A 13,793-nucleotide genomic window follows, 5' to 3' on the forward strand; every position below is an offset into this window, starting at 1 on the left:
TGACCCGTAGAGCAAGCGCCATTATAGTAGAAAGAGCCAAGCCGGAGCCCCTAGAACTCTGTCTTTCCCAGCATAGCAATTCAAACACAATTCTTCACCCTTTGGGGGAGTCGCTGAGATTAGTGCCACCATCGAAGGCTTGGAAGAAGCAGGGATCGTGCTGCCAGCTCCATTCAGTTCATCTGTCTGGCCTGTGGGAGAAGAGGGCTGGGTGAGGCCAGGAAGACAGGCTGAGAAGGTGCCCAACTGGAGAGCCGCCTCATGAGAGCAGGGGTTTGTTTTGTTCACTGCTGGGTCTCCAGTGCCCAGAACAGGGCATGCCATACCGCAGCCCTCAATGAGTACCAGCTGAGTAGCAATAGGTCTGTGGAGGCATACTTTCCAGGTGGAGGGCCTGAGAGTAGGGCTTTGCAGACCCCAGTAATGAGTTTGAATTTTATTTTTGTGTGCTGTGAAGCCACTAGATGATGTTCACTAGTTTTTTTTCTTTTGTTGAGGTGATATTAACTTTGTTGTTGTTAGGTGCCATCGAGTCAGTTCTGACTCATGATAACCCTGTGTACAACAGAACGAAACACTGCCCGGTCCTGCGCCATCCTTACAATCATTATACTTGGGCCCATTGTTGCAGTCACTGTGTCAGTCCATCTCGTTGAGTATCTTCCTCTTTTTCACTGACCCTCTACTTCACCAAGCATGATGTCCTTCTCCAGGGACTGATCCCTCCTGATAATATGTCCAAAGTATGTGAGATATAGCCTTGCCATCCTTGCTTCTAAGGAACATTCTGGTTGTACTTCTTCCGAGACAGATTTGTTCGTTCTTTTGCGTGTCCATGGTATATTCAATATTCTTCGCCAACACCACAATTCAAAGGCGTCAATTCTTCTGCCTTCCTTATTCATCGTCCAGCTTTCCCATGCATATGACATGATTGAAAACACCACGGCGTGGGTCAGGTGCACCTTAGTCCTTGCCTTTTTTTTTTTTTTTTTTTGCTTTTCAACACTTTAAAGAGGTCTTTTGCAGCAGATTTGCCTAATGTGATGTGTCTTTTGATTTTCTGACTGCTGCTTCCATGGTTGTTGATTGTGGATCCAAGTAAAATGAAATCCTCGACAACTTCGATCTTTTCTCCGTTTATCATGATGTTGCTTATTGGTCCCGTCGTGAGGATTTTTGTTTTCTTTATGTTGAGGTGCAATCCATACTGAAGGCTGTGGTCTTTGACCTTCATCATTAAGTGCTTCAAGTCCTCTTCACTTTCAGCAAGCAAGGTTGTGTCATCTGCATAACGCGGGTTGTAGCATGTATCAGTACTAAATTCCTTTTTTTGAAAAGGTATTGTATTTTTGGTGAAAGTATACGCAGCAAAACAGGTTTCCGTTCAACAAGTTCTGCACATAACGTTCAGTGACATTAGTTACGTTCTTCGGTTTGTGTTAACACTCTCATTATTTCCAATCAAATTGTTCCACTCTCATTAATTCTCACTGCCCCCTATATGTCTCATCTGTGCTTTAGAGTAACTGTTGTCCATTTGGTCTCACGTGGATCACTTTTTAAAGAGCACAGTTCTCAAGGGCGAAATTCTTTACTCTTTACTAACCTGGTATTTAGTTAAAAGGTGACTTCAGGGAATAATTTCTGTTCAAGGTTTAAAGAGTATCCCAGGACGATAGTCTTGGGGATTCGTCCAGTCTCAGTGGGTCCAGTAAGTCGGGATTCTTTGAGAATATGTAGTTCCATTCCACATTTTTCCCCCTTTCTATCAAGATTCATCTCTTGTGACCCAAATCAGAATGTTTGACAGTGGTAGCCGGGCACCATATGATTCTTCTGTCTCAAGGTGAAAGAGGCTATGGTTCATGGGGGAATTAGTCCTTTATTCTGGTTCCTTCTCTGATTCTTGTTTTTTCTTCATAGTCTTTTGCTCCAGATGAAGAGAGACCAATAATTGTATCTTAGATGGCCATTCATAAGCTTTCAGGACCCCAGATGATACCATGCTAGGATGTAGAGCTTGAATTTATGAACTTTGTTATGCTGATTGTCTGAATTGACCCATGAGATTATAACCCTTAAACTTCAAACCAAAACGACTAATCTTTTGAGATGATTGGTTATATCTAAGAAGTATCCACATCTGTAGCCCATTTGTTTGTTTTTTAATATAGATAAGTATCTATCTATATGTTGCTGTTGTGTGTGCTGTCGAGTCGATGGAGACCCTGTATGACAGAGCAGAACTATCTTATAGGGCTTCCCAGGCTAAAATCTTGATGGGAGCAGATTGCCAGGTCTTTCCTCCCACAGAAATTCCCACTGGTGGGTTTGAACCACCAACCTTTCAGTCAGCAGCTAAGTGCTTAACCATTGTGCCACTACAGGTTATCTATACCTGTATCTGTACTTATACCTATATCTATGCCTACATATTTTGGTTGTTGTTGCTGTTGCGAAATTATATATAACATAGCATTGACCAGTTCATCTGTTTTTTTGTGGACAACTTAGGGGCATCAGTTACATGAGTCAAGCTGTGTAAGCCTCACTCACACCTGATGCCACCTTTCCAATCACCATAAACAAAAAGTGTATTATCTAGAGAATGAGAGCATTTCATTCCTTTTTATGGCTGAATAATATTCCATTGTGTGGACGGATACACCACCTTGAGCTAATGTTAATCCTTTGAGAATGATTACCCTGGCTGCTCTCTTGAGAAATAACTGTAGACGGGCAAGTGTACAAACAGGACGGTCCATTTAGGAGGCTGTTGGAGGATGCGGATGGAGGTGATGGGGCTTAGGCTTGGATGGTAGCTGCATCAAGTGTGCCACAGGGTGGGGGGTGGGTGAGGGGGAGAGAGGGATCAAAGGTAACTTCAGGCTTGGCTTGAGCAGCTGAGTGAATGGTGAGGCTGGTTTCCACCATGGGGAGTTTGTTGGGGGAGCAGCTTGGTAGGGACAGAAAATTCTCTCTGGACCTGGGGTCTTTGTGATGCCTGTTTGAAATCCAGGTAGAGATGTACGTATTTCATTGTGTGGCTGAAGCATAAATTATTTAGCTCATCCCCTGTTGATGGATATTTGGGTGGTTTCCAGTTCTTTGCCAGTGTAGACAATGCCCCCATAAACCTGGCCTGTGGATTTGCCCGAGTGTTCCGGAGGGATAAATTCTAAGAAGTGGAAGTGCTGGGTCGAAGGGTACAGTTTTTTTTTAAGTATATACTGCCAAATGGCTGTTCAAAAAGGTTCTACCCGTTTATATTCCCACCGAAAGTGCACGAGAATGTCAAATTTCCCACACACTTGCCAACAATGGATATTATCAATCTTTAAAAGATCTCTTTGCCAATCCGAAAGGCCAAAACTAATATCTTATTGTTTTAACCTAAAGAGAATGTTACCCAGCTGCATATTAATCCCCAGGTGGATGTGCAGTACTGCATTTAGCCATTTTTATTGTTAATTGTTTCCAAACCCACTGCCCCCAAGTCAATTTTGACTCATAGCGACCCTATAGGACAGAGTGAACTGCCCCATAGGGTTTCCAAGGCTATAAATCTCTACAGAAGCAGACTGCCACATCCTTCTCCTGTGGAGCTGCTGGTGGTTTTCGAACCACTGGCCTTTCGATTAGCAGTCATACACTTTAACCACTGCGCCAACAGGACTCCTTAGTTGTTTCTGGTGTTCTTAGATTTGTTGTTCGTGCTGTTATCAACAACCATAAACAAATATCTTTACGCAAAAAGCTTTGCCTGCATTGCAGTTTATTTTCTTAGGGTCATTCTCTGAACGGAATGGCTGAGGGAAAGAGGAAGAGCCTTTTCACAGCTCTTATTGGAGCCCTGGTGGCACAGTGGTTGAGAGCTATGGCTGCTAACCAAAAGGTCGGCAGTTGGAATCCACCAACCAATCCTTGGGAACTCTATGGGGCGGTTCTACTCTATCCTATAGGGTCGCTATGAGTTGGAATCAACTCGACAGCAACGGGTTTGGTTCTTTTGTTGTATATTGGTGAATTGCATTGCAGAATGACTACACCAGTTTTGACTGGCTTTTAGGTATTTAGACAACCCTGTGTCATTTTCACAGATGGCTAATCATTGTGATTCTTCCTGCTTTGGCTGCTGGGCTACAGTGGGGGATTATGTGGTCAGGTAGAAGATGGAGCCTTAGCCCAAGTTCAACTTGGAATGAGCCTGACAGGGCCACAGACCTCCTCTGCGTTTCCCCAGTTCCTGACTGTATAATTGGAATAGACTCATATGGCAGCTGGTGGAATCCCACATTGGCTCGCTGACCCATGGAGTGAGGGCCATTATGGTAGAAAGAGCCAAGTGGAGGCTCTATGACCTCCCTGTCTTTCTCAGGACAGTAATTAAATAGCAATAGCACATCCTCTGAGGGAATTGCAGAGATTAGTGCCACCATTAACTGCTTGAAAGAAGCATGACTAGTGGTCCAATCCCTATTCGACTCGCCTGTTTGATCTGTGCAGAAAGCAGGGGGATCTTGGAGAATGACTGGGTTATATTAAACCTAGCTAGGTGATGACTCCAATTGCAGCTGCCGTCCCACATGAAGTATCTTTACTGAAGCAAATCAACATAGCCCCTGGCACCTGGTATGAGCTACTGACCTGACAAATGCTTTTGTCTCCATACCAGTTTGCGAGGACCACCAGAAGCCAAAAGCACACACCTTCATAGTCTTGCCTCTGGGCAGCATCAGCTGTCCCCCTTTCTGCCATGATACAGGCCACAGAGAACTTGATCGTCTTGACGGTCCTCACAGCATCATGTCGGTCCACTACACTGACGGCATGATGCTAGTTGGATCTGAAGTGTTGTTGCTGTTAGTCACCATTGAGTTGACTCTAGTTCATGGTGAACTAATGTATGACAGAACAAATCATTGCCTGGTCCTGCACCGTCTTCATGATCATTGGTATGTCTGAGTCCATTGTTGGGCAATTGTGTCAGTCCATCTCACTGAAGATTTCCGTCATGTTTGCTGACCCTCTACCACACATGATGTCCTTTTTTTTAAGAATACATGATGGCACATTTTTATTGAACAAACATTTCTAAGGTTCAGACAACCATATCTTCATTCCTCAGGATAGCCCACTTCTGTCTTCCCACAGCACCCTCCGTACACTAATTACCATTCTATATTAAAATTCTGTTTAGATGCCTGTCCTTTCTATTATATGAACTGGAAGTTCCCAGTAGACAAGGCCTATGCCCAACTCATCCTTATACCCCCAGCACCTGGCTTGTGGTAGATGCCCAATTGCATTGAACCACATTGTTGCCGTTAGCAGTTGCCATCGAGTTGATTCCGATTTATGGCAACCCCATGTGTTACAGAGTAGAACTGCTCCGTAGGGTTTTCTTGGCTGTAATCTTTTATTGATTGATTGTGCTTTAAGTGAAAGTTTGCAAATCAAGTCAGTCTCTCATACAAAAAGTTATACACGCCTTGCTGTGTACTCCTAGCTGCCCGCTCACTAATGAGACAGCACACTCTTCCTCTCCACCCTGCATTTCCCGTGTCCATTCAGCCAATTCTTGCCCCCTCTGCCTTCTCATCTTGCCTTCAGACAGGAGTTGCCCACATAGTTTCATGTGTCTACTTGAGCCAAGAAGCTCACTCCTCACCAGTGTCATTATCTCAAACGTGATGCCCTTTCCTAGCGATTGGCCTTTCCTCATGATGTGTGCAAAGTAAGCAAGACGAAGTTCTCACCATCCTTGTTTCTAAGGAGCATTCTGGCTATATTTCTGCTAAGACTGGTTTGTTCATTCTTTTGGCAGTTAGCAGTATATTCAGTATCCTTCATCAAAACCTCAGTTCAAATGCATCAGTTCTTCTCTCTTCCTTTTTCACTACTTCTGTATGCATATGAGGGGACTGAAAAGACTATGGCTTGGGTCAGGTGCACCGTAGTCATCAAAATGACAGCTTTGCTTTTTAAAAACTTCAAAGAGGTCTTTGGCTGCAGATTTGCTCAATGCAGTGCATCGTTTGATTTCCTGCTGGCTGCTTCCATGGTGCAGGACTTCTAGTTACCTTAGTAAGACATACGAGAATTGAGGCGGTAGGGGGGCGGGGGCTGGAGATAGCACCCTCTGCTGGCACCAAAGGGACAATGGAAAGAGCTTTGAATGATTAAAACCGAGAAACTCAGAGGTGGGGCCCCACAGAGCTGAAACTCAGGCCTCTGAGGAGGGGCCCTTGTCTGGCTGGTACTGGTGACATTTGGTGGCTTTTTGGAGGCAACTTATACCACATTGAAGTGTGCGGTTTCAACCCATTTGTCAAACACCTCGGAAGGCTTTTCATTTTGAGTGTGGTCCAGAGCATGAGAAAACTCTGTGGCAAGTCCAGGCTGTGTGCAGGCTGGCCCACCTCCTTTTCCTGCCCCGTGACCCAGCAGATCAGTGACTCGAGAAGTGTTGGTGGCCAATAGGGGTGCCGTATGGAGCCCTGGGCAGGCACCAAGAGGTGACTCACAGCGCAGACCTTGAGGACTTTGGAGCAAATCCATGCCCACCTCTGAGATAACTATTCTCCTTTTGAGAAATAGCTCCTGGCTCATTACTGGGCCCTGGCTAGGCAGAGTATCTGCCTGTGGTACAGCAGGTGACGACGTGGCCTGAGCTTCCTATTACGAATGATGTATTTCTGGGTCTCAGGGCCCTGCTGGGAGATAAGCCAACCATTTGAATGGAAAGAATTGTTTACTAGATATAAGGTTGTTAACCAGGTAACTAAAGGACGAAAGGAGAACTCCAAGGCAGGGATCAACCAGCAAACTTTTTCCGTAAAGAGTCAGATAGTAAATGTTTTTAGCTTTTGGGCCACACGGTCACAGCCACTCAACTCTGCTGTTATTTGGAAAACAGCCACAGACGATCAGTAGACAAGCGGCTGTGTTCCAGGAAAACTTTACTTACAAAGTTAGGCAGATGGGCTGGATTAGGCCCAAGAGCTGTAGTCCGCCTGCCCTTGCTCTAAGGTTTCACAGAGGTAGCAAGGCAAGAAGTGACTACATCCCTACTTCTGAAGAATCAAAAGGAAGAACTGAAATTACTGAAAACTTAGAGGAAGGGCCCTTTGGGGCTGAAACTCAGGTCCTGAGGAGGGGACGCTTGCCGGCTGGTGCTGGTCCCTTGGGAGCAGTGCCATGACACCCATTCTTCAGGTGCTGGGAAGCTGCGAACTAGAGGCATCTGAGGCCATGGGGAGAAACTGCCCCTGTCAGGGGTGCAGAGCGTGGCTGGGGACCTACAGCCCACGGGAAGGAGCAAATCCATCCTCCCTCCCCAAGCCTGCGGCCTCCCCTCTGGCTCCCCCTATTGGCAGAGCCTCACTGGGAGCAGCTGGTGAAGCCGAAGTGTGGTTTGCAGAGCCGTCCCCGCATCACAAAGTGGGTGCAGAAGGGTGAGTTTGGAGCTGAGAGACAACCCCAACCCCAGTGCCGTCAGTTGCAACCACAGGTGTTTTTATTAGCTTCAAGGAATTGAGGCAACCCCCTTCACCTCTTCAGGCAGCTCATCATTTGAATTCTTCTGATTTCATTCCAGAGATTGAAATCTCTGTCAGGTGCCTGTGCGGGGTGGTGGGGTATGTCAAGGAGCGGCACAATCTTCTCTAAGAACTAAATGTGTCTACTGAGGTATGAAGGGGAGGAGGAGGAGAGGGAAGGGGCTCCTGAGAGGATCCTAGAAGGAGCCTTCAGTGTTCAGGTAACTGTCTGCCCCACCTTCAGAGTGAACCCCAAGTCTGATCGCCTCTCGGCATCACCTAGTTCCACCACAGCATCTCCACGATGTCTTCGCTGGTCTCCCTGGCTCTGGCATCCACTCTTGCCCTGGAGGTCTGCTCTCCTCGGACATGTCACTGCCCTGCTCACACCCCGGATGTCTTCTGTTGACCTTTGCACACAGAATCTACCTCCTGACCATGGCCTGGTCCCTCTCTCCTGATTTCCCACTGCTCCCCTTCTGTTCCAGGCCGCCTGGACACGGCCAGCCACTTCTCCCTCAGGGACGGACCTGCCGGCCCCTCAGCCGGGAGCTGTACCCCAGGTCTTCTCATGCCTCACTCCCATACCTCAGAGAAGACCTCCTCACAGCAGGGTGTGTCCAAAGCAGTATTTTTGTCCCATTTTATCCCATTGCCCAACTTTCTTTTTCTTCGTTTTACTTGTCACGGTTGTGTTTGTTAGCTGCCATGAAGTAGGCCCCTGACTTATGGTGACCTCTTGTACAATGGAACAAAACACTGCCCGGTCCTGTGTCATCCCCACGATCCATTGGAGATCAGACTATTGTGATCCATAGGGTTTTTTTTTAACTTTTTATTCTGGAAAATTTCCAGTATATTCAGAAGTAGAGAGTAGAGTATAATGAGTCCCCATGTACTCAACACAAATTTAAATGATCATGAGCACTTTGCCAGTCTTGTTTTACCTGTACACACAAGTGGGTGCACACACACACACAGACTCACCCGTACCCACCACCTGTGGAGTATTTTAAAGCATATCTCAGTCTGTTATGTCACATAAGTACGTTAGTATGTATTTCTAACAATTAAGAACTTTTTCTTCAGTAACATCCATTACTTGTCTTCATTTAAATGTCACTAATTGGCATCAAAAAAAGTCTTTTATATAAATTTGTTCAATTCAGCTCTTAAGTCGCTTTTAATATATAACAGCTTTTACTCCCTTTTTTATCTCATACCATTTTTTATGGTTTTAGGAAATCAAGTCATTTATCCTATAGAACTTCCAATTCTGGATTTACCTGATTGTACCATCACAGTTGTTATACACAGGGTTTTCATTGGCCAGTTTTCAGAAGTAGATAACCAGGTCTTTTCTCCTGGTTGTTCTCTGTCTGGAAACTCTGCTGAAACTGTCCACCATGGCTGATCCTGCTGGTATTTTCCTTATTTTGGACAGATTATCAGGAAAAAACCAACTACTGGAAAATACATCATGTTTGGTAAACTCTTAATGAAATGGATTGACAAAATAGCAGAAACAATGGACTCAGACATACCAGCAATCACTAAGCTAGCGCAGGACAGGACCGTATTTTGCTCTGTTACACGTGCCACCATGAGTCAGAACCGACTCAACAGCAACTAACAATAGCCACCATAGTGCCCTCTCATACATCTGTCTATCCCAGATAGAGGAGCCTGGTGGCCTAGGGTTTTCATTGGCTGATTTTTGGAATTAGGTCACCAGGCCTTTCTTCCTAGTCCATCTTAGTCTGGGAGCTCCACTGACCCCTGTTCAGCATCATAGCCAACACCCAAGCCTCCGCTGACAGGTGGGTGGTGGCTGCGTATGACGTGTGTTGGCCAGGAATTGAACCTGGATCTCCCGCATGGAAGGTGAGAATTCTACCACTGAACCGCTAATGTCCCCACTTGTCACTACCTGACATTATATGTTTATTCACCATCGTATCCCCAGGGCTAGAATTATGCTTGGCTTTATGGTACCACATGGAGCCCTGGTGGCGCAGTGGTTAAGAGCTCGGCTGCTGGCCAATTAGAATCCACCAGCAGCTTCTTGGAAACCCTATGGGGCAGTTCTGCCCTGTCCTATAGGGTCGCTATGAGTTGGAATTGACTAAACAGCAACAGGTTTGGTTTTTTATGCTACTAGATATCTGTTGAGTGGCAAATGGATGAAAGGACGGTGCAGCTGAAATGTGGCGAGATGACAGGGTAAGGCAGTGGGATAGTAGGGCGAGACGGGGCTGGGCCTCCTGGGGGCCAGGTGAGGAATTGGGGGTGATAGTTAATATCAATGAGAAGTCTTTGTAGGCTCTAAGCAGGGGGTAATATGACCAGGTTTGCAAACACAGGTTTGGGATCCATCTGGCTGCTAAGCAGATGATCCCCAAAGGTGGGGCCCCGGGGATAGGCTTCCCAGGCCTGAGGGACAGTGGTAAGCTGGGCTGGGGCAGGGTCAGTGCAGCAGAGAGAACTGGATCTGTTCCAGAGATGCTCGGGGGCAGAGTCAGGAGGGCTTGGGAATGAGTACAGTCAGAGTGAGGGAGGTATCAAGGATAACCACCAGGTTTCTGCTTGGCATGATGTTGAGGAGAGAGGACACAGCCCCATACAGAACCTGGGGTCAGGAGAGGGTGCAGCTCCCGGGCTGGGGAGAGGACGCAGCCCCATACAGAACCTGGGGTGGGGAGAGGATGCAGCCCCACACAGAACCCGGGGTGGGGAGAGGACGCAGCCCCACATAGAATCCAGGGTGGGGAGAAGGCGCAGCCCTGCACAGAACCCAGGGTGGGGAGAGGGCGCAGCCCTGCACAGAACCCAGGGTGTGGAGAGGGCGCAGCTCCACACAGAACCCAGAGTGGGGAGAGGACGCAGTGCCACACTGAACCCGGGGCAGGGAGAGGGCACACAGCCCCCAGGATAGGGAGAGGACGCAGCCCCAGACAGAACCTGGGGTGGGGAAAGGGCGCAGGCCAGCAAAGCAGTGTTGGGGAAGAGAGTGGAGGCCGAGTTTGTTGTTATTGGGTGTTCAAGGACTCTCTCAGCACTCATTTCCTGAACCCCCTGCCCTGCACCAGGCCCACGTGGTGAGAACCTGGGGCCCAGAGATGAGTCACACCCTGGTCCATGACCTCAGATGCCCCCAGCCATGGAGAGAGGCCAACGGACAGGTATAGCCATCTCAGAGAGGGAGTAGTTACAAAATAGACCCTGAAGCTTGGCTGCTTGGGCTTGCATCCCGGGGTCACCCAGAATGAGGCACTTACCCTCTCTGTGCCTTGGTTTCATTATGTGTGAACAGTGAGAATGAGGGCCCTCCGCAGAGGGTTGCTCTGAGGACCAAGGAGCTCATCCATGCAAAGCCTCTGACCAGCAGTTGCACAGAGGAAGTGTGTGGACCTGTGAAAGGTTCCATTGTGGCACCAGAGAGGGAGTCTGTGTGTCTGGGAAACGTCTGTGTGGCCACCAGAGAAAAGGCCATCATTCCAGGCTTTCACAGGGAGGATGGGACAGAGTGCTCGGCAGATCTCCTCTGAGCCTGTCTGTGCCGGGCAATGCCGGGGACGTATGAGAGGCCCGCTGGTCCCTGCCCTTGCCCACTGGTCCCTGCCCTTGCCCACTGGTCCCTGCCCTTGCTCGCTGGTCCCTGCCCTTGAAGGGCCCATGTTTAGTGGCAGGAACAGAAACAAACAGATCATTCCCAAGTTGAGCCAAGTGCTGAGATCAAGGGATGTCCAGGGAAGCAACTTCAGAGTAGGGACGGTGCAGGGGGCCCTGGGGGATGTATGGATCCAGCTCAGCAGAGTGGAGTGGGGGCCTTGACACAGGGCATAGGTGCACAGAGGTGCGGAGAAGCTGGAGGGAGGGGCAGCAGGTGGCCTCGGGGTGCTGTGGGGGCAAGGCCAGAGAGGCCGAGGCAGGCTTAAAGGCCTTTTAGAGAGGCTGGACTTGGTGCAAACCCTGGGCGACGGGAAGCCATTGAAGGCAGTGAACGATGCAGTCATTCTTTTATTTGTTCAACCAGCATTTGTTGGGAGCCTTTACTGTGTGTGCTCGGGATGTACCTCAATCCAGGCAGACAAGGAGCTTGTAATTTAGTAGCGAAGACAGCCTGGAAATAAGCAAGAGAATCTCCAGTAGTGCTTACCAAAACTAATTGGCTGTTGAGTCGACTCCAGCTCATGGTGATCCCATGTGTGTCAGAACAGAACTCTGCTTCATGGGGTTTTCAATGCCTGATTTTTTGGAAGTAGTCTGCCAGGCCTTTCTTCCGAGGCACCTCTGGGTGGGCTTGAACCACCAACCTTTTGGTTAGCAGCCAAGTACATTAACCATTTGCACCACCCAGGGACTCCCCAACAGTGCTAAGGATATTTAAAACAGGGTAATGTGGAGAAGTGGGTTGCTGGGTGGTTCAGTGGTAGAATTCTCACCTTCCACGAAGGAGACCCAGTTTCGATTCCTGGCCAATGCACGTCATGAGGAGCCACCACCTGTCTTCAGTGGAGCTTGTGTGTTGCTATGATGCTGAACAGGTTTCAGTGGAGCGTCCAGACTAAGATGGACTATGAAGAAAGGCCTGGCAATCTACTTTCAAAAATCAGTCAATGAAAACCCTATGATTCACACAGCTTTTCGCTCTGTTATGCATGGGGTCACCATGAGTCAGGGACTGACTCCAAAGCAGCTAACAACAATAACAACGTGAGAGAGAGGACCCTAGGGTGGTGGTCGGATGGGCCTGGGAGCTACTTTGGGGTGGGCTTCTCTAAGGAGGTGGCACATAAGCGAAGCCTCCAGTGGTGAGGAAGAGCAAGGGGACAGCAAGTGCAAAGGCCCTGAGGTATGGAATAAGCCTCCCATTGTGGCTGGAGCCAACTGGGGAAGGGAGTGGGCATGAAGTGAGGCCACAAGGTGCGTGGCTTTCAGATCATGTAGGACCGCTTCAGCCACGAAAGGGCTTGTCAGGTGCAGTGGAAAGCCATGGATGGGTTTTAAACAGGGGAATTACATCCCTTTGGCTTATATGTGGGGAGGGATTGGGGGGCTGTGCAGTGGGGGCCAGAGGAGGCAGGGAGGCCAGTGAGGAGGCTAGTGCAGTTGCTAGAGAGATACCTGTGGCTGGGCCTAGGTGGTGGAGGTGGAGAGGGGTGGGCAGACTTGAGTGTCTTGTCCCTACTCCCGGGGGAGGTGCAGAGAATACCCAGAGAAGAAGCAGGGCTCGTGGCTGCGGTTGGCCTCAGGAGTAGGTGAGGAGGCTGGTGTGTGGAGCAGGGGTAGAGGGAAAGGCACAGGGCAGACCGCAGGCTTTGGGCAGGAGGTGGGGTCTGACCTTTAGCCAAAAGGGCCCTCCCAAGCCCACCTGAAAGGCCACTGCTCCCTCCTCTCTGAAATAGGGACTTGGGCCACCGTGGAGGGCCTTGCCAGGACAGACCTCTGTGAGTCCATAAGAGTACCGAGGTTCCTGTATTAGCTATTAGTCCTAATACAGTTCACTTACTAGTCTTAAATTGGCTGAAGGGAAAAAATTCCTTTCTCTCAACACCTAGGGATTCCTGGGCTGTTCCCTGAATCCAGCCCTGGTCTGGACCTGCCCGCATCACAGCCTCTGGATTCTGCTTTGGGGCTGGGACAGCACTTGCCACCCTGAGCTAGTTTTTTTTTTTTTTTTTAAATGTGCTTTAGGTGAAAGTTTACAGGGCAAATTAGTTTCTCATTCAAAAATTTATACACAAATTGTTCTGTGACGTTGGTTGCAATACCTGTAATGTGTCAGCACTCTCCCCCTTTCCACCCTGGGTTCCCTGTGTCCATTCGTCAAGTTTTCTTGTCCCTTCCTGCCCTTTCGTCTTGCTTTTGGGCAGGCATTGTCCATTTGTTCTCATATACGTGGGTTAACCAAGAAGCACGTTCCTCACGTGTGTTATTGTTTGTTTGTTTTATAGGCCTGTCTAATCTTTGGCTGCAAGGTGAACTTCAAGAGTGGCTTCAGTTCTGAGTTAGCGGGGTGTCTAGGGCCATAGTCTCGGGGGTTCCTCCAGTTTCTGTCAGATGAGTTAAGTCCAGTCTTTTTTGTGTGAGTTTGAATTTTTGGTCTACATTTTTCTCCCACTCTGTCCAGGACCCTCTCTTGTGATCCCTGTCAGAGCGGTTGGCAGTGGTAGCCGGGCACCGTCTAGTTCTTCTGAGCTCAGGCTGGTGGTGGCTCTGATTCATGTAGTCCATTAGCCCTTTGGA

The 13,793-nt window shown here is 48.4% G+C and overlaps 1 protein-coding gene across 4 annotated transcripts in view; it reads left to right on the plus strand.

Annotated features, from left to right (window-relative positions):
- The window catches only part of GRIK5 (glutamate ionotropic receptor kainate type subunit 5), a 76,064-nt gene that overhangs the window by 33,956 nt on the left and 28,315 nt on the right, over positions 1 to 13,793 (plus strand). The gene's annotated exons all lie outside the window — the stretch shown is intronic.

This window comes from Elephas maximus, chromosome 11, assembly GCF_024166365.1.
Source record: "Elephas maximus indicus isolate mEleMax1 chromosome 11, mEleMax1 primary haplotype, whole genome shotgun sequence".
Lineage (NCBI taxonomy): Eukaryota > Metazoa > Chordata > Mammalia > Proboscidea > Elephantidae > Elephas > Elephas maximus.